The sequence below is a fragment of the Cuculus canorus genome, chromosome 21, assembly GCF_017976375.1.
Source record: "Cuculus canorus isolate bCucCan1 chromosome 21, bCucCan1.pri, whole genome shotgun sequence".
NCBI classification, from domain to species: Eukaryota; Metazoa; Chordata; class Aves; order Cuculiformes; family Cuculidae; genus Cuculus; species Cuculus canorus.
The window spans coordinates 8244705-8268532 of NC_071421.1; the positions used below are offsets into that span (position 1 = coordinate 8244705).

At 47.7% G+C, this 23828-nt stretch overlaps 1 protein-coding gene across 16 annotated transcripts in view; it reads left to right on the forward strand.

Moving 5' to 3' along the window:
- EIF4G3 (eukaryotic translation initiation factor 4 gamma 3) overlaps positions 1–23828 on the forward strand; it is a 155229-nt gene that overhangs the window by 17838 nt on the left and 113563 nt on the right. The window contains exon 1 of one of the 16 annotated variants that reach the window (XM_054085946.1): positions 20550–20605. The exons of 14 other annotated variants lie outside the window; for them this stretch is intronic. The gene's annotated coding sequence lies outside the window, so the exon portion shown is untranslated. Of the gene's footprint in view, positions 1–20549; positions 20606–23828 lie in introns of those variants that run through there. One more of the 16 variants, XM_054085945.1, reaches the window with a different exon arrangement.

Genomic DNA, 23828 nt, shown 5'->3' on the forward strand with positions numbered 1-23828 from the left:
GAACAAATATTTACATCTTGATTTACCTGCAGACAGAAGGAGCTTTCATGCAGACGTTATTGACGTCCTCCTATCTGTGGTGGGAACATTAAAGCTTTGGGGTAAGGAGTTTTCATTTAAGTTACTGCTTGATGCGTGCTGTATTCAGGAATATAAATAAATAAAATTTACCCTGCTATGTTCTGTTCTTAATCATCGACGTTAACTTGCAGTTGGGAGGGTGACGGAGTTTCGTAGTGATATCCCGTCTCTGTTTGTAATGCTGGCGCTGCAAATTGAAGCCCCAGCCATCGCCAGTCAAGAGTCGGTGCTTTATGGACTCTACTTTTGTTTCTCCTCTATTTCTGTTATTCTTCCAACTTGGATTTCAAGCTGGTGTGTTGTAGCGGCTCTGCCTTCACGGGGGTTCTCAACCCCACAGAGAATTACCTGAATTTATGCTGGGTAACTTTTTGCCACCACTTTTTCTGCTGTTGAGTCCTCTCTTGCCATTGAGGGTGTTCTAGGAATTGGAGAGTTGGACCTGGAAGTGTGCAGCACCCTGGCACTGGAAAATAATGGAGAGAAATAAAGACATGATACCAGAGTGTGCTGTAAAATCCCGCTGCAGTGGGATCTGCAGCAGCCACAGGCGCTTTGTTGTTTGCAGTGCAGGGAGGTTTGGTTTTTAAGTTCCTCTTCCCTGCTTTCTGAGCTGCTGGCTCGACGTCACCGTTCCCCACCTGCACAGAAACAAAGGAGGCAAAAGCTATTCCTGCAGTGGATGAGGAGGGAGTGGTGGGAGCGTGTGTGTGTGTGTGTGTGTGTGTGTGTGTGTGTGTGTGTGTTCCAAATGCCTCTTTGTGCTGCGAGGTGTGGGTTTGGATGTGGCTTCGGGTGCAGTCCCTGCGAGGAGATTCTCCCTCTGGAGGGGCACAGGGTGCCTGAAGAACAGTAACTTTTTGCCCAGCTGGCTATTTTTCCACCATTTCCCAATGAAGCAACAGATCAGCACTTCTAAAAAGATCTTTATCTTAACCGTTAAGAATGGAGTCCTTTCTGTATTAAAAGACCTGAAAGGGAATCACATCCTGTGTGAACTCTGGCTCAGTGAATACTTATGTAATGGGCTATCAATCAAATTTAATTAAAACTGTGGTAACAGCAGAGTTTTACTCCCTTATAGTTCGACACAGAGGATAAAAGTTTTTATCTTTACAAGCTGTTCTTGCAGAAGTTATTGCTGTGATTGCAATTGAGAAGCCTTGGTTTTAAGGCAGATAAATTTGTTTGCTGCTTTTTATAAAGGAATGTCATGCCCCTTGGCCAACTCCAAAAATAGAAGCGGAGTCCCCTCAAGTGAGGTCCTTAAATGCAGCCGGATACGTTGTGGCTTATCTTGGTTGGTGGTGCGAAAGGGTAGGATGTTGCCAGCTTTGCTTTGGTGTGGCTCTCTGAGGTCAGGCTGCCGGAGAAAAACAGAGCCTGCATGCGTGAGGCTGGGTGCATCATGCGTCTGAACCCTGCAGGATCTCCTGGGTCCATTTGGTGACAGCCATGCTGTTCCCTTGCATCCTGTAATTGGAAGAATTAGTGGTACAGGAGTGGAAATACGCACTTTGTTGGTTTTCCTTGCTGAAGTGTTTCCTTTGTCTGGTTATCTGTGAGACTCGCTCCAGAAACCTCTTTGCAGCTGTCCTGCAGGCAGCAACATCCTTGCTCTGCAGTGGCCAAGGCTTGTGAAACAGAGAGAGCCCAAACGATGCTCCTTGGCTGTAGGCACCAGCATGCAACGAGCACCAAGTGCCTGGTTTGGAACAGAGGAGCAGCAAACTTGGACATATATGCATTCGCTGCTCTTGGCTTTTACAGTGGAGTGTTGTTGTTCCTTGGGCCATGCACAGCTCTCAAAATGGAACTGAAGGTACCATGCATGGTACTTCAAACCATGCATAGGGCCCAGCCTCATGGATGTGTGAGAACGCACTCCTGGCACTTGTGGCTGTGTGGCTGAGGTGAGGAGCTTGTGTGTGTACCCCTGTTTAACCAGAAACAAGTGTCAGTTCCTCAGAGTCAGAGCTCACCTTTGTTGCTCTGCCTTACAAAGTGGTGGTCACCTATGTCCATGTTAAATGGCACGTCAGTACCAACTGGAACACCAGTACGAATTGGGACCCTCCTCCTTTGGCCTTTGAGCTTTGCTGAGTTCGTATGATAACACTACGAAAACAAGGAGGGAGTGCTGGTTTTATTTGGTGAAGTCAATATTAAATTAATTTTCTCTTGAACTGTGAAAGGCTTGCGTGCTTTGTAGCACGGAGGGTGATTCTCTTGAAATGAGGAGCAGGTCTCTAAATGTAAAGGACCCGGAGAAGGAACACAAACATTTCCTCAGTACCAGGAGGGGAACAATAGCTCATTGTTGGGAGGAACAGATTGCAGAAAAGCAAGAGACTTTCAGAAATAGGGAGTTTATTTTCTATAAGTTACTATTAGTACTGTACTCAGGGGCTCTCTGGGAACTAGGTGTCCTGTTCCTGGAATGTGCATCCCTTGGTTGAGGAAGGTTGGACGCGAGCAGATCGTGTTCTTTCAGGTGGTGTTTTTTCATAGACAATGCCTGGGTTAGGGGCAGCTCAGAAAGCAGCTCTGTGTTCATGCGAGAGTCCCCTCTCTGCCTTGCTGCTTGGCAGCTGAGGAGACGTCCCCTGAAGAGACAGGACTCTTCTTCCTCCCACCCTCACTCTTTCTGCTGTATATCGGGCTGTTGAATAGGCTTGCATTGACCAGAAAGACAAAGAAGCCTTTCAGGCTCTGGCTTTAGCCCCAGCCTGTGTGCTGTGGGCTTTTGTTCGTACTTTCAGTCCCCCCTTTCTCTCTCGCAGCCCTCACTCATTGTTAATACATGGCAGGAGCAGCGCCGGTATTGCTGAATTCATTTTGTTTGCTCAGTTTGCAGGAAAAGTTGCAAAAAAGCTGGGGAGAGAACGCGTTGCCTCTTGTGTTCTCCGCAGAGGATTTACTTTCATGCCTTTAGCAGGGAAAAGCGGATCGTGTAAACAGATCCTGGCAAATCCTCGCATGAGCGGAACATGGTGGTGGAGCGTTAACGCCTGTGCAGGCTTGTGTGCACGCGGAGACTAAATGGCTTGTTCCAGTGCTTGGGAATACTGAATGACTTTCGCCTGCCCCGGCTGGATTAGTCTCAACGTTGTCCTCTTTAATTTGGTTATTGCATTAGCCGGCTAACGATGTAAGTGCTTATTAAAACAGCTGTTTGGGCTAAGTGGCAGGATAGAGTTGACAAGTATTGTTCAACAGTTGTGAACTCACTCAGCATCATCTCAAACTGACTTTGTTTTGTGAGTGGATGTGCCGGGGGATTTCCTCCTCCCGACAGGTTGAGACAACCAAAAGGAAAGCTGCTTTTCCAATACCATGTTAGTAAATCTGAAAGCAACTGGTAGGTGCACTGCAATAGTTACATAACATCAGCATGGGAATTAATTCCTGGAAATAAAGTGTTGGGAAGCAGCTGATGGAGAGTGCTGGTGCATAGCAGGCGTACAGGAATGAGTGGCAGTGCTGCCAGGAGTGAGGATCAAGATGGAATGATTGTTTCTTACCAGGAAGGACAGACTGTCATTTTTCGGGGAGTGTGGCCCAAAATCAAGTGTCCTGATGGGTGACACAAACCGGGGGAACAGTTTGGATTAGATTGTGTGGATGACTGTCAGCACTAATGTTGCAATCAAGAGATGACCACAGAGGCTGCCCCAGGCACACCTTTGTTTCCAGAAACAGTTGTTTTTATGGTACTCAGAGCCAATTTTTGATAGCGTATAAAGCTGCGTTGTCTTCGGCTCACACCTCCTTGACTGGGATATAAATTGTGGAGTCAGAGAAACAACAGAGGCTGTATTTCTGCACCTTTTAAAGAACAACCCAGCACGCAGTATGTGACAAGCAGGGAGAAAAATGGCATTCAGACCCACGGAGGGGCTTGAGTGAGTGGCAAAGAAAGTACTTGGCACGAGAGCGTGACTTATTTCTTCTTTTAATAGACAACGGTTTAAACTTTTTAATAGATGGATGCTGAGCACACAGTTTCAAGCTGGAGAAGGTAGTGCTGGATGTGACTGTTCATCACTCCCTGCTAGCCACCTTGTGCCTGCAGTTGGGAAAGAGCGATTGCCTAACGTTCTCGATGAGAAAGTGCCCACGTATGCCACACTGGGTTTTTTTGAAGATTTAAAGGCTGTACAATCCGTAGTCTTAATAAATTAACCTAACTTCAGATAGGCACAGCGATGCAGGGATGTAAGATAGGAGAGAGTGCCTTGGTCAGCATTTCTTTGCCACCTGTCTGGAGGGACACAGATCTGTCTGATTGCAATATTCCTGATTGTTTGGAGCCTGTATTTTTCCATGGTACTTTACTATGTCTTTTTTGTAGTGTTTTCTATATCAGTGTAAACCTACACATGCAAAATAGATCTCAGTGCTTCTCCCATCTCAGACTCTTGATTCCACCCCATTAAATGGATAGCATGGGTTTTGTAATACTTTGAGACCATAGAACCATGGAGTGGTTTGGGTTGGAAGGAACCTCAAAGCTGATGCAGTCCCACCCCCTGCCAGGTACACCTCCCACTGGCTCAGGGGCTCCAAGCCCCATCCAACCTGGCCTGGAACCCCTCCAGGGATGGGGCAGCCACCACTGCTCTGGGCAACCTGGGCCAGGGCCTCCCCACCCGCACAGCAAAACAGTTCTCCCTAAGATCTCATCTCAATCTTCCCTCTCTCAGCTTCAAACCATTCCCCTTCATCCTATCCCTGCCTTTCCTGATCCAGAGCCCCTCCCCAGCTTTCCTGGAGCCCCTTTCAGCACCGGAGGCTGCTCTAAGATCTGCCTGGAGCCTTCTCTTCTCCAGGCTGAACAACCCCAACTCTCCCAGCCTGTGCTCGTAGCAGAGGTGCTCCAGCCCTTGGATCTTCTCCATGGCCTCCTCTGGACCCATTCCAACAGTTCCATATCCTTCTTGTGTTGGGATTCCAGAGCTGGACACAGGACTCCAGGTGGGGTCTCATGGGACGGAGAACATGGATCTGGTTTGTGTTGGCGAGGAAACTCACTGTCATCTCAAATTGAGCTTTGTGTTTGAAGGTTTCCTTTGCTGTATGACCAAAAAATACCTAATATTTAATGAATGCCTCGGAAGGAGTTGCTTCAGCCAGGGAAGGCTTTGCAACTGGTCAGCCACCTGGTGCAAATGCTCCTCAGGCGTTGTCTTTTTTCTGTTATTCCTGTCAGAAGGCCTGGTTCTTGGTTTTGAGGGGTGTCTTTGCTTTGTGCATAAACGCCTGGGGTACAATTGCTGTGTGGCAGCGCAGCCCAACAGGGGGAGTCTGAACTTTGGATAAAGCCTTGTCTGAATTCTTTCCCATTTCCTGTACAAAGTGATGAGCCTTGCTGTCTGTCTGAAGGCTGTTATATCTAGGCTCTTGAGGATCAAAGGGGAAATGAGTTTGAAGGCCTAGGGGCCTTTGCTTTACATAAAAAGTATGAAATATGTCTATGAGACAACACTCAAATCATCCTTTCTACTCATTTTTCTTAACATGCCCAAAGTTTCCCAACTACGTAAAAATCCATTGTATTCTTCACGACTTTGGTGAGTGAAATTATGTCATGTAGCTGCCCCACCACCTCTTTTTGGTGGTGGAAAGTTTGGACCTTGGGATCAGACCCAGCTGCTGAGTTTTTGCTCACTTAGCCTTCATCAAAGCCCTTCAGCATCACTGGTTGCAAAAATCAGCCCTATCACTTCATTCCAGCAGCTGAAACAAAGCTGGTTTTCCAAGTTGCTCAGCTAGGTTTGCATTCTTTTGGGCAGGGGAGGGATCTGCCATCTTCCTCCACAAGCTTTTCTGGAAGATTTGTTGTAATAAAACTCCTGGGTTTAAAAGCCCTAGCGTGCGTTTTGACCTTGGGTGCCCTTTTTACTGCTCTTCTTTTCCTGTCTTTGATGTCTGAGCGCCACATATTTGTGGCGATTTCCACAGGCATGTGGTGTGCTCAGACAGACGTGGCTGTGCTTCCGGACTGAAAATGCCAGGGCTCGGACTCTGTTTTGATTAGTTTTGAGTAAAGAGAGATTTTCTAATGCATAAGCACCGACCTGGGCCTCTCAAGTCAGTGGATTAATTATCGGGAGCTTTGTTGAAGGTGAGAAGCGTCAGAGGGGGGTTGGCGCAACTTGGGTGATGTCTTGACCCTCTAAACTCCACCAGGAACAGCTTTTTCAGACAAGGGGAGGGACAGGCCCTACTTTAGTCCCTTAAACCTTTCCTAGTCCAAAAACATTCAATCCTGTTGCATCCCTGTTAATACTAGCTTAGCTGAACTGGCAAAGCACCTGTCGAGCGCCTCCCAAGCTGAGGAATTCAGTGTATCCAACGTGTGTGTTTGACATATGCAGTGATAAAAGTGCCTGCAGCTGCTGAAGCTGGGTCAGTAGCCACCCTCCTCTCTGGGCTGATATTGGAGAAAGCTTTTCTGTTTCCTGTGACATGGCTCCAATGCGGGAGATGAGTCAGAAGATAACAAGATGAGCTCCTGCCTTTGTTTTGGCATTGGGCTTGTCCTAAGAGTGGTTGGATTCGCACCCAGCTGCCGGGGTAGCCCTGTGGGGTTTCAAATGTTTGAAAGAATTGGATCAGCTCTCCGTTTTTAGGTCCTCACATTCTCTTCCTTACTTTCCCCTTCTATATCTCTGTTTTCAGTGCCAGCTTTTCTACTAGGAAATAAATATAAACATGCTTGTGTTTTCACATCCCCCTTCCTCATTCTCATGGTACTGCTTTCACGCAAACTCTTCTGTTTTGCGGGTCTGTCTTTTTGAGGTCTGTTTACATTGAGTGTTTTTCTTTGAAAATACAAACCTGCTTGGAAATAGGTACATGGAGGTTTGTTCTGTATGGCTGTGGATGGTTTGGCATGGCCCCATACCAAAGTCAGCACAGGGAGTGGGGCGGGGGGGCAAAATTCAGGTGCTTGAACAAACCCTGGTGCTGCTGTTTGCTCCTTTTACTGAGTAGCTGTTGGATTTCAGAAGCTTTTTTAGGAGATAAGAACCTGAAATGTCTTTTCTCTCTTCCGTAATGTCTTAAATGTCCGTTTCTTATGCTCTACCATCACCCACATCTCTCCAAAAGAAAGAGCAAGTCAGCTGTCCCTGCTCAAAGGGGTTATTGAAGCGGACGAGGCCCGGAAGCCGTCGCAGGCTGTCGTGAGCCGGTTAATTCAGTAATTGGGGAGGCCCAAAAACAGGAGGGGAAGGCAGGATCTCAGGCAGACAGCTCTTCTGAGCTCTCCTCTGCTGGCTGGTGTGGATGAGCAGGGATGTTATTATTCACTGTGCAAAGCATATAAGCATCGGGCTCAGTGCCGGATCTCTTAATTTGGGCAGCAAGGCGTTGCGATGCTCCATGTGGTTGCTCTCAAATCCATGTATGTGCTTCACCTTTAAAGGCCGAGTGGTGTTAAAAACCATCCGGCTTCAAAAGTGGGCAACGTTTCTTAAAGCAGGGTGTGACCCAGGAATGCTGTACTCCAGGATGGAGACAGAGGCTTGCCTGGTGATGTTCGACCCAGCCTGTGTTGCTCAGTTCATGGTGAAGGAGGAGAAAGGGTAGTGGCTGAGATGTAAACGGAACAAACTACTCTCTTAGCTTGTCTTTCAAACCCATTTCTCATGGCTCTTGCTGTGACAGTTTTAGGAAGTAAAGAAATGCCTTGTTCCTCCTGCTTTGTCTCCGGAGGTGTTAGAGGAGATGTGCCACAGCCTCGCTGCGCTTGCAAATCATAAAGTGAGGCTGGGGCGGTGCTGTGGGTCGCTGTGCCTCAGGGGTTGGCTTGAAAGAGAGGAGGAGAGACTTCAGGTGTGAATCATCCAGGGTCAGACAGACATGGCATAACAGAGTAACTTACTCACTCTAGTGTTTTGAGCACATCAGCCGGATCCTGCACTCTTCAGAGACATCACAAAACAGAAACTCTGTTCTGGAATCAAGAGCTCTTCTGATGACGTCTGCAGTGAAGGGGATTAATGCTGCCAAAGGGAAATTGCGATTATTGTTATTATTTTTAACTCTTATGAGTACAAGAGTCCCTGTCCTGCAGCAAAAGGGTGGCAGAGCCAACAGCAGTGAAAATACATGGAGCTCATCCTTCAGTGAGTGTTTAGACTTTTTGAAATGTAGCAGACTGGGTTAATGCCAGGCAAAGTAACCTGAAATTAAAGCAATCACAGTGGAAATTGGAGTGAATCCATAATGATATGAATGCTTTGTGATAATATTTTGTAGGAGTGGCATGTGAAATGTTAACTTATTTTGCAGGAGCTCTATTTTGTAGCCATAGTGTTTCTTTTTCCTCTTGGCCAACAGACCCGTTGTGCAGTAAATGGCTTTGCTGTGTGTGTTTCTATATCTTGGCACATCTTGCATTCCCCTCACCGCTCGGAGGGTCCTATAGAGCGCTCATGTTTTTCCATTCGAGAACGCCTGCCTCCCAGGACAGCCCAAAGAGCTGCGTTGACGCTGCATGTCACCAGCTCTTCGGTTACAGAAACGGAGAAGGAGGGAGTCCCGTGGGCTGTGTTTTGAGTGGGAGGGGGCTTTTCTCAGGGAGAGGTTTTTCCCCTCGGAAGCAGCAATAGCAGTCAATGCTTGGCTATCCCTATCCCTTCTGGATGGAAGATGAGTCCCAAAGGGTTTTTCTCTTTCAGTGCTGTTTTTTGTGCCTATTTTTAAGGAGTGGAAATCCTCAGATTGCCCTGGGGATTTGCTTCCGTATGTACTGGGCGGTTTCTATATATGCCTACTGTCCTTCCTTTGTGTGTCACAGCACGGCCACTCGCCCTGTGACAAAGATGGGCCTTAAAGAAGGGAGGTGGTGTGGATTCCGTGCTGTCGTAGGGCTCTGGTATGGGCTTCCTAGAGGAGACAATTTGTCTCCATTTCTGGAATCACCAACATAAGGAGGATAAGGAGATGTTGGAATGGATCCAGAGGAGGCCACAGAGGTGATCCAAGGGCTGGAGCACCTCCTGTACGATGACAGGCTGAGAGAATTGGAGTTGCTCAGCCTGGAGAAGAGAAGGCTGCGGGAAAACATTAGAGCAGCTTCCAGTACTGAAGGGGGCTCCAGGAAAGCTGAGGAGGGGCTTTTTACAAGGGCATGGAGTGATAGGATGAGGGGAAATGGCTTTAAATTGGGAGGAGATTTAAATTGGACATTAGGAAGAAATTATGATGAGAATGGGGAGGCCCTGGCCCAGGTTGCCGAGTGAGGTTGTGGCTGCCCCATCCCTGGAGGTGTTCAAGCCAGGTTGGATGGGGCTTGGAGTCCCTGATCCAGTGGGAAGTGTCCCTGCCTGTGGCAGGGGGTGGGACTGAGGTGGCTTCGAGGTCCCTTCCAACCCAAACTATTCAATGATTTTGTGATTTTACCCACTGAACTGAGTAACGGCTTTGTTTGGAGAATAGCTTTATTTGCTCTTTATCTGTACTCAGATCCTCACTTGTTCTAGCAAAAGGGTTTATTTTTTTTTTTTGTTTTTATAAAAGTCCCTGTATCTGTTCACCTTGCTGCATTGTAAAGCATCTCTAAGAACCTTTGCAATAAGTCAGGTCCAGTGTAAGTGTCCATTTAAACAACAAGAAGATAAAGCTTTTTTTGTGTAGGCAAGGCCAAGTACTCCACGCTATAGCAAGTTTGATTAAATGAATCAGAATTCCAGGTCTGGAGATTCTGCGGGAGATTTCCAGTTGGGTTTCACCTTCTAGAGTGCTGTTGGTGGTGATTGGTGTATGGTAAAGATTAATAATTGGTGGTATGAAATGGGTGTTAAATAAGAGAGCACATGTTGCTCACAGAAGTTGTGGGTGCCCATCCAGAGGTGTTCAAGGCCAGATTGGATGGGGCTTCGAGCCCACAGATCCAGTGGGAGGTGTCCCTGCCCATGGCAGGGAGTGGAACTGGATGGGCTTTGAGGTCCCTTCCTACCCAAACTGTTCCATGATTCTATGACTGAAAGAATAGCTGACCTTGCAAAATGCTTTTTCTTGTCAATAAGCTCTTAAAACATGGAGGAACACATCACAAGACGTCTATGCATTCACTTCTGGGTTTATTTAAAACGTGGATAGACATCATAATGAATATTTCACTTAATTAGAGAAGCAGCTTCTCCAGCAAACTCTCACACAGTGCTGGGTGCCAAACAAACCTTATGCAGATCCACAGGCAGTGCGTGTGTTTCAGAAGCATTCCGGCATGGACGTGATTCAGTAAATCTCGACATCTCGTGTATGTTTACTATAAATTATCCTGTCGTTTTCTGTATTCTCAATGAATCCACTAGTGAATGCTGTGAAAAGTTATGAACAGCTTAGCTCACCTTGGGCGTGTGCAGGTTGTAATTAGCTGAGCTGGACTCTGAAGAGCTTTGTTGTTTGGGCTGACCTTGAACGCTTTGGAATTCTGCAGGGCAGTTTTCTCCTTTGTCTTGAGAAAAACTCAGTTCTCTTTGCAGAACCTTAAAATTTGCAAACCCCTTCTCTACAGGTGCTCAAAAATTACTTTTTGAAGCACAGACTTAACCAGAGTGCTTTGGATAAATATGAGATGTGCCTGGCTTCATGGGAGCTTTGCTTTTTGTATTCCATCATTTGCTGCTGAAGATCGCGTGTTCATTTGAGTCCCCAGATCTAGCATGTGAGGTTGACTGTGCCTGTCCGCAGTGCCTGTCGCAGGATTTGGGTACCGGATTGCACCTTAAACCGTGGTTGGCAAAACTTATGCTGCAGGGTTTTATGATCAGTCCCTGGTTTAGTCTTCTAAAGGAGTATTGCTTCTTAGTTCTAGATGGAAAAGCCTTTTATTGGGTGTTGCCAATGTCTCAATAGGAGACATTTGTTCAAACTTGAATGCAAAGCTTATAAATGTTCCCCGAGTTGCTGTTCCGTTACTGTGTTTAAGGAATATCATTTCAGAAGCATCTGGGGAAATTAAAACTTAGTTTGGTGGAAGCCGGTAGCATAACTGTGCTGGAAACGTATTTTGTTTATCCTGCTTTCTGATTCAGCACAGCTTTTCCTCCCTTGGAAAATAAAGGCTCTGTGCTGTGCAGGTACGAGCTGACCTCCAGAACGCTCGGCTTATGGTAAAACCACTCGGTTGCATAAGTGTTATTGCAATTTTCAGCTCCTGTGCCATCATATGACATTATTGGCCAAGAAAAACCTGAGTGCGTTGTAATCTTTTTATTTGCTGTGAAAATAGAGAAGGATGGAGAGGGAAATTGTGAGGGAGGAATGGGAAGGGTGGTGTACTTTTCATCTTAAAGTATTATGGAAGATTATGGAATGAGAGCTCTTTATGCGGATAGGGATGCGATAACTGTTTGAAAGCCACATGCCGTGCTTCAGGCATCCAGGAAAAATTGTTTAAAGTTAAATCTGGTTAGTAATCTACATCACTCTCAATTTTCATTGTGCAACGTAGAGGTGCTTGAATTGTACCTGAATTAAAGAGGCTTTAATGTTCCTCATAAAACAGATGTGGAGCTTCATAACAACGCTCTTAGTATCCGTGTGGGTGCGACCTCTCTAGCAATCTGTAAGGTTACTTGCTGCGAGGAGCCTGAAAGAGCTTCCTCTGCTTGCACCGAGTTGGCGATCTTTGTCCCCAGGCTCCGATGAGGAGCTCCCAGTAGGATCATCCCACCTTGCCCGAGGAGCTGTGCCAGGAGCTGCCTGTCAGCTCTGTGAGATCCCGGGCCTGGAAATTGGTTCCTGCCTCGAGGGGCCTCTTCAGCTAATGAAGGCGTGGGCCCAGCGTCCAAGATAATACACCCAATCTTGCATAAATTTAGAACAGAGAGCAGCCAATTTCACAAGCTGCTGCTAAATTATTCCTTCTCGAGCTGTGCCAGATAACTTCATGCGCCAAAGCAGCACGAGCTGGAGCTTTCTTAACAAGGAGTTCCAGATCTGATGTCCTCTGGTACCAGCTTCCTTTGAGGACCTCCATGTGAAATCATCTGTACAACACAGAAGAGGGGAAGCTGTTTGGGCAGTAGCCCCATATCTCTGGCGCTAGGGGTTATTTTATGTTGGAGGTGAGTTTGTCTGCAGCTACAGGTGAGATGTTGTTGCCATGTATAGCAGCTTCTGGGCAGAAGTCTTGCATGGAGGAAGGCTAAAATGACGATTAACTTCTGGTTTACCTCTGCAGGAGAGGGCTTCTCCAGCTTTCTGTCTCCAGGCTCATTAGGTTGAAAGCTTCAGGAATTTTTGTTAAAGAACTGTGTTCAGTTGACCGCAGGCCACCTCCTCCCTTCCCTCACTTCTCCTTTGAAGTCCTCATATGGCTGGAGGTAACTGCCTACATAGAGACATGTGCCTTGTGGCTCCTTGTGCCAGCTGGCAATGGCTTATATATTGAATTTTGACACCCTTCTGCACAGATTTCTGTGGTAGATACCTTGATTTTACTTTTTCCCAGTGTTGACTGTTGTCTTATGTTTATCACGACCATGAAAAGTTGGCCTGTTTGTAAATGGGGGCTCAGTGCTCTGCATTGTATCCTGTAAACGTTATGCCCACCAGTGCCCTGAACGGGATAGGAAGTGGGGCTCCAGGAAAGCTGGGGAGGAGCTCTTTATCAGAGAGTGCAGGGATAGGATGAGGGGAGACTGAGATGAGATCTTAGGGATAGATGTTCTCCTGGGAGGGTGGGGAGGCCCTGGCCCAGGTTGCCCAGAGCAGTGGTGGCTGCCCCATCCCTGGAGGGGTTCAAGGCCAGGTTGGATGGGGCTTGGAGAAACCGGATCCAGTGGGAGGTGTTGCTGCCCATGGCAGGGGGTGGGACTGGATGGGATTTGAGGTCCTGTCTAACCCGAACCACTCCATGATTCTATGATTCTCTATGCCTGTGAGCTGCAGCGGAAAGGGTGGATCTGCCTTGGCTGGGCTGTGTCTTCGTGCCGGGTCCCTTGTCTGGGATATAAGCATCATGTGAGTGTTTGGTGATTGAAATCAGCTCATGGAATTGACCGAAAACTTCACACAGACAAGCGAAAAAAAAAAAAAAGTTTTCCGTTGACTCACCGAGCTGAGCTGGGTCACCAAAGTGTTGTGATTGTTATTCCCTGCAGAAGGGAGGTGGCAGAAACACGGCCCTGGCAGGGGTGGCTCATTACTGTTTAGCTTGAGTTGGTGTAGGAAGCCCAAGAAACCCGACCTGTAGTGGCCCAGTGCTTGTGGCCAGGGGAGATGGGAGTGTTGCTTTTGGTTTTCCCCCTGACCCTTTCCCCCCTTTAATTAGCAGTGCTGCCAAAAGGTTTCTGAATGATGCTCCAGGGGAGGTGGACTGCAAGGAGTAAATCACCTTTGAAACAGCCAGCTCCAGCCCCTTTGAAATCTCTGTTTCTTCCCCCTTCCTGTCCAGCTAGATATTAATGGATGGAGGAGTTGCTGGGAGTAGGACTTGAACTTTTTCCTTTCTGTTCTTTATTCTGATCCAGGATTGTCCCCTGCACTGTGGACGTATGAGATGTGCAGTGTAAAGGCTGTGTAAAATAGCAAAAGCCTCTGACTTTAGTCACCTGCACAATAAATCGTGCTGGTGCTTTACTCGGAGACAGAAGAGATTTGTGTCATACTGGAAGGGCTGCGTTAAGCAAGGTGATCTCTCTTATTTCAAGGCTAGGCAGCCTCTGCTGGCTAATGCCAGAGGTGGGTTTATTTTTGTCAGGGCCACAAGAATAAGTATTTGGGTGACAGTGGAACTTGTGAGCTGTGTCTCATTTCAGGCACTAGCAGGGGTGTAATAGCTGCATAAAATCTTCTCATTAAAAGAAGTAGCTGAGCTGTTTCAGTTTGTGAGCTGCCACTAACATGGTAATGATTTTGGAGTGTGGAAGAGCTGCTTGATCAGAAGTCATGAAGGCTTCTCCTGTTTAGATCACATTCTTGGGTTACGGTGGTGTCTGGAGTGGCTGGTCCAGGATCTGCCGACCCTCCAGCGTTTTGGGAATAGTAGACCTGCTGCCTCCGTGTGGGTGTGCAGGTGTTTGGTTTGTCTTGGTGCACAGAAGGTGATTGAGCAGCTGCTCCTGGACTCAGAGTAATTTGGGGAGAAATATCACTGTCTCTGGTCAACTGAAAGCCCATTACTTACCTGGTTTGGGTGATTCTTTACCTTCTGTATCTGTGTTTATAGCTCCCCAGTTGTTAATGGTGTGTTCCAGCCTGCTGGTTAGCAGGGCCGGCCTCCCGGCGTGGTGAGTGCAAGTGAAGGGTGGCTTTTCTGTAATTGAGAAGGGAAAACTTAAAGCTATTAGCTATTACCTTTCTTTTCCTGAGGTTGTTGCATCCCTCATCTTTTAAGCCGAGTGAGCTGATGCTTTCAAAAAGGGTTGTGCTACTGCAAGAGACATGTGTGGACATGGGGAACAGCATCTCCAACCTGAAGAAAATGCTTCCCACCCCACTCAATGATCTGAGTGTGCTACTCGCAGCTGCCTCACAGCTGTGCAGCACCGCTGGAGCCAGCAGTACCGCTTCCCAGTTCAGTGCCCTGGCTTCCAGCTGTGAAACGTGACCTGCATCCGAAATATCTTATCCATCTTTGAGGGGTTTGGTGAAGTCCTCTCGTGGTCTCCAGTTAGGGCATTATGTATGGTGTAATGCAGCACGGCTTCACCTCATTTCCCTGGTGTGCATACCTGTTGCTCCATTCCCAGCCCTGCCAAACTTCTATCTTTTAATAAATCTTCAAAGGCTTTTATGATTTGTCGAGCTCTGATGGCAGTCATGCTGTGAATTAGGTACTGAAGGCTCAGACTATTTCCATTTCCTACAGGAAAATGATTTTTTTAAGGGGAATCTGCTTGTGTTCTCATTTGAGATTGCAAAAGAAAAAATATAGAAAAAACATCGTATGCAGTGATTGAAATTTGTAATGATGTTTTGGATCACTCTGTTATGTTTAGGTCAGCCTCAGCAACTGCCTCCGGGGTTACCGCACCCCTGCAGCTCCTGCTATCCGCTAGGGATGCACTTAGGGAAGCTAAAGCAGGAGTATTTTATGGTGCACCCTCCCTATCTCTCTGTTCCTGCTTGGTCCTGTCCTTTAGGCTGATGCAGCACGTAGGCTGTGTCCTGTAGGCTGTTGGGTGGCAAACAAACGTTTGGAAGAAAACATTTGTTTTAACCCAAATCTGCTCCCTGCTCTGGTTGTCGGAGCAGCTGTGGGTGGGCTTGTGCTAGCAAGGGGCAGGTGGCCGTGAGAGGCCAGGGGCAGCTCTTTGGCGATGGTGCTGCCGGCTCAGTGTTGGATTTCCTCCTGTTGTGTCCTTCGCCTGCAGGCGCCTGCTGTTTGGATTACACCTTCATGGCAGTAATTTTCCTCTGATGCTACCTAACTTCTCGTAGATGCTATCTGGGACTTCCTTTGGCCGGAGGAGCCTGGAGAGCGGAGTCTGGCCTGTCCTCTCTGTCAGGTTAGGAACTGGCTAGGAACAGCTCTGAGAGCATCCAGCTGTGGAGTTTCTTTCTTTCTGAATTAGTTCCTCCCCTGGAAGGCACCTAGGGCTGGATTTGGATTTTAAAAGGTGCAATAAAAGGTCTGAGAGGAGGAACTGAGTGTTAGAAAGGGAGTATTGGGAGTTCAGGTGTGGAGTTGCTGTGTCATAGGGAGAGGATGATTTGAAAAACGATTTCCTTGCCCATCCTGGTCCTGATGTTCTTCTGGCAACCTCAGTAGCTTCTTAACCCACAGACTGCAACTGGGAATGGGTTCCCCACGCACGGAACGCTGTGTTCGGCAGCAGCGTGACTGCACCTCGCCCAGCTCACATGGGATGTGACTTACCCACAGCATAGAGGTGGTGGCGGGGAGGTGGCGGGGAGCACACAGCTCCTGTGGGAACAACACCGGGGAGACGCAGGCTCTCCTCCTGCTCTTCTTATAGATGTGTGAATCATCTGTAAAGGTGCATGTACACATTGTTGGATGCTTACAAACACACTCCGAGTGCTTGAACTCCCTATATTGATCAGTTTGTACGTGGTTTGCCTTTAAAATCTGGATGTAAGAGCAGCATCACCTAAACCCATTCTGCCCACGTGCTCTGTACTGGGGCTGAAAGTAAAGGAGAGCTTAATAATTGATGAGAGCAGCACAGCCCCACCCCCCCAGTGGATGAGGTCTGTAGTGATTCCATGTGATGTTCAGCGATAGCCAGCCCAGTATTGCACAGCACGAGCCCAGCTTCCTGGCATCGCCCTGCTTGGGACTCCTGGGCTTCGTTTTTGATGCCAAGTTGTTCAAAGCTGACAGGGTGTGTACAGTGCCGGTGCCATGCATGTCTGCTTCTGATTTATTTGGTGCATTTTGTAGTCCAGGCTCCACCTGGCATCTCTCTTTGTGATATTGGCCCGTGATGGACCTCTGTAATGTACAGCAGCCCCTCCAGAGCTCAGCCAGTTTCAGTGTTGTCACTGAAGCTCATCCTGTTGAACTTGGCCTCATGAGAGTTGTCCCTGCCCATGTCAGGGGGATTGGAACTGGATGATCTTTAAGGTCCCTTCCAACCCAAACGATTCTAGGATTCTGTGATTCTTTCCTCTGCTGTAATATTTTGCGCTCTTTGTAGGGTCCTCAGCTGGGAATGTGGCTACAGGACCGTGAGAAGTTGCTCCAAGCAACTGAGTGGTGGCTGAGCAGGGCAGGACTGTTGAAGACTGGAGGGGCAGTTGCGAGTTCCTGAGAGTTTTCTGCAGCACAACGGGATTTTTAATTAACACAGACAAGTACAATCATAAATAACCCTCCTAAAATTAAATAGAATTTTAAGGCTACATCGGCATATTCCCCACGATGCCATTGCCTCTCCGGAGACGTAAGACCATCACTTTACAGCCAAAGGGAGCTGATGAAATCTATTGACTTTTCCATCTCTTAGAAGAGTCCATATATTTTAAGCATGTATCATGAAGTTAAAAAATAGGGAAGCAGCCGGTGGTTTGTGGAGGAAAGTGGATTGAGCTAAAACAATTCAGCTGGTGACAAGTTTTCTGTACCTGAGCAGGAGGTGCAGTCCTGGCACATTGTTCACCTCGCGTTACCTGTTACCTGAGCTGGCACAGACATGATCTTGGGTGCTTTTGCCACTTGTTTTTTTTAATTACTTGTATTTTGCAACTTGTTCCAAACCCAGATTTAACCTTATTCAGGCTGTGCTTTGAAAACCGACCTCCTGGAGATGCTGTGGTTAAAAGTACCCATCGGACAAAATCCCTGGTTACAGAAATATTCAGCCCATCACTTCCAGACCCGTCCCTCCACCCACAAACACTGTGCTTCGAAGAAAATCCCAGCAGGATTAGCAGGGTTTAGACATGGGTTCTTCCACCCTGAACAACCTTTCCAGGTCTAAGCTGAAAATAGATGGTTTGCATTGATGCTTGGGTTGCAGTTGAAGAAGACAGAGATGAAAGAACAAAACCAGGTTGCCCTTAGAAACGCATTTTTATTGGGCACAATAATGGATTGGGTTTTTGTGGCATTTGCGCGGCTCTGGTCCTGTGGCTGACAGCTCCCCTGATAACTGGCTCCCGACGGCTCGCAAGCTGGATGAGATCCATCAGGGCTAGGTAAGGGCTGGGGATGATTTACGTGCTGGTGAGCTGTCTCCAGTTCTTTTTAATTTAGAGATGCAAAACTGAGCCTGAAAGTAATGAGCTCTGGATAATTAGATGCTTGTCTGCAGGTGTAACTACGGCAGCTGAGGCTCTTCCTAGTGCTGTTTTTTTATCTGAAAGCCTTACAGGATGAATAAGAAGCTGGAAATGCAGTTAATTTACAAAAAAGAGGGGTTTTTTTTTGTTGTTCTCTTTCCCCTTAGCCCCCAGCTTTCCTTTGACATTCCCATTTGGTTTTCCAATGAGATGTATCACACATGGACCAATGACTAAAAGGAAATGATGGTGATCACATTGTGTTACACAGCAGCGAGGTCTGGTGTGCATCAGAGATTGATGGAAGGCCTGGTCTAATTTATCATCTTTAATGATCGGCCAGATGGGAAGCGGCATCTCCAACTCCTGCCTTGGCATTAAATGGGTTGTGAAGGCATCGCTGATGTGAAAAATGCAATGCAGTCCATTACCCGCACATCGGGAGGGTGAACGAGGAGCAAAACCAGAGTCGATGTATGTGGGAAAGAAGACTTTGGGAATAGATATTTTGTGGAATGGGTATTTAAAAAAAGCATGGAAGTTGGAACATTTGGAGTTGCGTTGGGGCATGAATGGAAGTTGGAACATTTGGAGTTGCATTGGGGCATGAATAGAATGGGCACCTTGGATGAGGCTGCTGCAGCGCAGCTTGAGGAGACTGAGGCAGAAAGAAGCGTGAGGCTGTGTGTCAAGTGCTGCCGTGGAATTCAGCAGTGCTGTCGGATGTGTAAATGCCAGCGCCAGCAGAGAATCGTAGAGGCCTCATCCAACCTGGCCTTGAACCCCTCCAGGAATGGGGCAGCCCCCACTGCTCTGGGCAACCTGGGCCAGGGCCTCCCCACCCTCACCGGGAAGAATTTCTTTCTAACGTCCAATATAAATCTTCTGCCTTCCAATTTAAAGCCATTCCCCCTCATCCACTCACTCCATGTCCTTGTAAAAAGCCCCTCCCCAGCTTTCCTGGAGCCCCTTTCAGCATTGGAAGATGCTCTAAGGTCTCCCCAGAGTCTTCTCTTCTCCAGGCTGAACAACCCCAGCTCTCTCAGCTGTCCTCATAGCAGAGGTGCTCCAGCCCTCAGATCATCTCCGTGGCCTTCTCAGGATCCATTTCGAGAGTTCCATGTCCTCCTTATGTTGGAGATTCCAGAACTGGATGCAGCCCAGAACATGGTTGGCTTTCTGGGCTGCGAGTGCACCATTGCTGACTCACGTTGAGCTTCACTGGGAAAACCAACCCTAAACTAATAAAGGGAGTGCAGGGATAGGATGAGGGGGGAATGGTTTGAAGTTGAAAGAGGGGAGATTGAGATGAGATCTTGGGGAGAAATGTTTTCCTTGAGGGTGGGGAGGCCCTGGCCCAGGTTGCCCAGAGCAGTGGTGGCTGCCCCATCCCTGGAGGTGTTCCAGGCCAGGTTGGATGGGGCTTGGAGCCCCCGATCCAGTGGGAGGTGCCCCCCTGCCCATGGCAGGGGTGGAACTGGATGGGCTTTGAGGTCCCTTCCAACCCAAACCATTCCATGATTCTACTTTGTTCTGTCATTCTGAAAAACCCACAAACCCACCAAAATGGAAACAAGATCTCTGCAAGGCCGGGAGCTGTTGGTGCTGGGGCTGAGCGTGTGGCTGGGTGTGGGCAGTGGAGGGGTTGGAGAGAGCTGAGCAGCAGCTGTGTTTTATTTGTGTCTTCTTAAGCTGTTAAACACTTTCCAAAGTCTTTGGTCTTGATTTTTGTAATATTAATTATCACTTATTAGCAAGAGCTGCTTAGCTCCAAAGGGCACGTGGTCTTGGATTCCTGTAAGAGAGCTGAAAACGCGAGACACCAGGGAAACCAGGAAAACCAGATGTGCCTCTGCAATTAAGGGCTGAATGCTGTGTATCCACAGAGGGGCTGAATCATGGCTGCATGGGCAACATTAATCCTGTTTTTACTTAAGTCTGGAGTCGTTTGCTTTGCAGCTTGCCTTTATTTTTTCCCTGGATGAAATTTGTTTGGTGGTTGAGGTGTTTCAGTATGGAGAGAGAGAGGATGGCACTAGTTTGATCATATATGTACATATATATATTTATTTTTTTCCCATGTGACGTCACTTGGTGGAGTTGAGGTTTAGTTTATTTTGGGGGTTTGGATTTTTAAAAAGCTGCAGTTTGTTTTCCCTGCTTTCCTTCCCCTGGCTTCCGAAACATGGCCTGGCAAAAGAGAGATTCATTTTGAAGGGAAAATTGACTCACGAAGCACTTGCTAAATAAACAGGTTTGTGGTGTGGCTGCGTTTGGATGTAGCAAGCAGAAAGCTGAGGGCAGCGAGTTGCAGAATTTCTTGCTGAGGGGTTTGTGCTGCGTTTTAATTCTGCGTCTGATAGGGAGAGCAGAAGCCTCCTAAGCTCTCCAGACATTGCAATGCCCATTCCCGAAGCACAGCGCGCTGTGGGTGAGTTTATATTTTACCTCGTGCTTTCTTCTGTCAGCCTGGCTTGGTTTTTACCCTGTAGCAACTCGCTGAAAGGAGTGTGGTGCTGCCTCCCTTCCAGTGCATGCACAGCAGGAAAATTCAGGAAGCTGAGGGATTTCTGCAGCGTGGAAGCGCTTGGTCCAAACCCCCTCCAAGGTATCGCTGAGACCCCCATTGCACTGCCTCTTTAAGACCACAAGCGCTCTGCGAGAGCTCTGCTTGCGAGGGTGAGAGGCAGGCAGGAGCTAAGAAGTCATCCCCAGATGGCACGGATGCGGCTGTGGGCTTCACCGCTGGTGGGGAGGAGACCCGGTGCTTGAGCCGGCTCGATAACGAACCTTTCTGGGAGCTTGCAGCCAGGTAGGATTGAGTGTGCCGGACAAAGGGCTTTGCCCAGTGAGCGGAGGACACAGAGCTGCAAAGGCTGATGTGATGCTGGGGAAGTTTCAGCTGCTGTGACTGGCGTAGCTTTTCCCTTTTCACCTTTTAAGTGAGCCCTTGCGGTTTCTGAGCTTTCTGAATGAAGTGCTGCTGCTGTTAGGATGTTCACCTCCTGCATTTTAATTGCATGTTAAATAGAGGAGAGGCTGCAGAGGAGAAATGCGCTCTTGTAGCAGCTCCCTGCCATCAAATACCTCTGTTCTTGGAGGGGTTTTAAAAATCCCTGCTTCCAAAAAGCTGAAACAAGCACTTGAATTCGATGTGGTTTCGTACCCTTCTGTAATCTTGCTCGATGGTTTTATCGTGTATTTTTTTTCGGTGGTTTAATACAGTTTCAGCACAAGCGGGGACATGCAGTGGAATTATATAACCCTGGGGATAGTGGTGGGAGCCTTCTCCCTTCCTGGGCAGGGATCAGAATCCTTACTTCTGGAATGTTTTGTGTGTACTGCGTTTGCATATGCGCCTGTGGGTACCCGCAGGTATTTTTATTCCTGTGGGAAGGTGCCTGCTGGTTGCTGTCAGTTGGAAGCGAAGGAAGAGGCCAGCAATGACTGCTCAGGATAAAATGGTTGCTGGTTGCTTAAAATAAGCTGAGGCGAGAAGCACTATTTGAGGGGAAAATGAATCCATTTTGGGAGAAAGCCTAATAGTGTTTTCTCTTCCCCTCCTCTGATCTTGGAAGTGGGAACAGAACAGAAAGCCCTGTGCAGGCTCTTGCTGTGAGAGCTGATTTCCCTGTGTGTTTGCAGGTTGGTTGTTGCTGTAAAATCTTGCAGCATTTTGGTTTTGTAGCGTAATGCAAACAAGCTGATGGATGTGATAGAAAAGGGAGACTTCTGCAAGGAATTCCTCCTGACTTATTTCCCTGTGCCTTTATCGGTGCTTCCAAATGCTTTAGCTGACAGGCAGCTTCGGCCTGGGTTTTGTCTTTAATCGCTTTATGGAGAAGTCGTGCATCCTCCCCTTCTCAGAGCTGTTTAATTAAAAGAGATCTCTCTCCTTCTGTGGAGTCTTTTGGTTTCAGGGAAAATTGTCTCTCGTTTCCAGCCAGCATTACTGTCCTTGCCTGCCTTTTCCCACTAGGTCTTTAATAGCTCCTGAAATTCCCCAGCTTTTAATCGTGGCTGCAGCCAGATGGGGACTGGGTGGAACTCCCATTGCAACTGTGCCTGCCTTTAGTAATAGGCCAGGAGTGTCTCGCTTAGGTGGATTTTTAAGTTTATATATTCTGTGAGTTAATGAGCCCTAAGAATCCAGAGTCAGCAGTGCTCGCTGCTGCTGTCCTTCTCCTGGATTTTGGTGTGATGCTGGTGGAGGAGGCAGAGCCATGAGAGCCATTCTGCCCGACACCAGCCTGCGAAGCGGGGGCTGTAGCTCCGCTTTACCCACCTGCCAGGTGCAAATGTGATTTAATAGGTCCCCCTTGTTCCTGCTCTTCTGCTTCATCACCCACCTCATCTTTTCTCCCTGTGTAATGGAAGGATCTCTGAAAACAGTTTGAGGTTTGGGTTTAACTTTGTTTTTCCACCCCCTCCTCCCTTTCCCACCCTCCTGGATCATATTGGAGCACAAATGATTGAACTGATGCAGCTAAAGAAGGTGACGTGGGTGGCAAGGATGTAGTGGAGGAGGAGGAGGAGGTGGGAAGGCGCGGAATCCTCCTGGATTTGATCTAAACATGCCAGAATAGTAACATGAAAGAGCTGCCTGAATTATTCAGCACATCCTCGTTTTCTTTGTGCCGTGGTTAATTAAGCGCTGCAATAGAGCCAGGCTGGATTATACTTTAGTGCTTAAACTTTACTGCGTGTGATGGGGCGGTGGGAGGGCAGCATCCGTGTGGTTTGCGTTGCGCACCAGGCTGGGCTGTCTTCTCAAGAGAAGATGAGTGCTATGGAGAGTGTGGATGAGACAATGCTGCTGGAATGAGATTTCGCTTCCTGCCTGCCTGCCAAGACCCATTCACTGCCCATGGTGGAGCCTCCTGTGCTGTCCCTCTTACCCCTCTTCTAGGAAAAAGAGCCTCGTTAGTGAGAGTCTGCTATTGAATTTACAGTCACCCTGGCTTGCTTCTCCTGAAATAACAGCAACCGTTACCCCAAGATGGGCGCCTTCAGTGGATGGAAGGGCAGGGAAGGTAATCGCTGCTCCCAAGGAGCAAAAACAAACTCTGGGAGGCTTGCAGGGGAGTGGGAACCGTCCTACCACCCCTGCTCTTTGCAGGCAGTTGGTCTATATGAGCCCAGAATTAAACGCTGGACATCATTGCTTTCTCCAACCAGTGTATCTCATTAAAGCTAGCTGAAATCTGAAGTGTTTTTGTCCTTATCAGTGTTGGTTCCAGGTCAAGTCTTTTGGCAAAAAGAACTTAACAGGTTTCTTTTTAATCTGGTGAGAATCATTTCTTCCTAGAAGCGATCTTAAACAGCAACCCCAAACTCTGAAAACCCATCTAAACTGCTCGCTCCTTTGGGCAGCTTTTCCTGGGCGCAAAAAGAGAGGTTACTCTGCTCAAAGAAGATTATTTTCTCCTGGCTTATGTAAGTTCTAAAATAAGAAAATAAATCCCAACCTTCTTGAGGTTGAAACTATTTTTCCAAACCCAGGTACGATCCCTTTTGAAGCAGCGTTTGCTTCAATTTCCTCTCAGAACTGCTTTGAGATTTAGTATCTCAGCTGTGACAGCTTTAAACCGTGCCTGTCCTATCCTCCATCCTCAGGAGATGGCTGTGGGTGAGGGCAGGGTGCTATGGCTGTGACGTGCGGAAGATTTGTGAGTTCTGTTCTGCCTTGCAGTGTGTTTCTAATCCTCCTCTCCCACATTTTAGCTTTCTGTCGGTGTTTTTGAACACTCAGGAATGAATGCAACATCCTCGAGATGAAGGCTAGGAGTGACGCGGTTCTGTGGAAGTCTGTGGCAAATCTTCTGGTTGTTTTGTTCGATTTTACATGTAATTTTGTTGTTAAAAAATGCTTTATTTTATCAAACATTCCCATTTACGTGTGAGCTGGCAAGTCTGTGAGTTGAAGAGAAGCCTTAGATCCTGCAAATAAATCACCAAATTGCACTCATTTAAAAGAACAGAAGTGATGTGTGCTGACCTTCGACCTTGGAGCTGACGGGGCCGAATCCTCATCT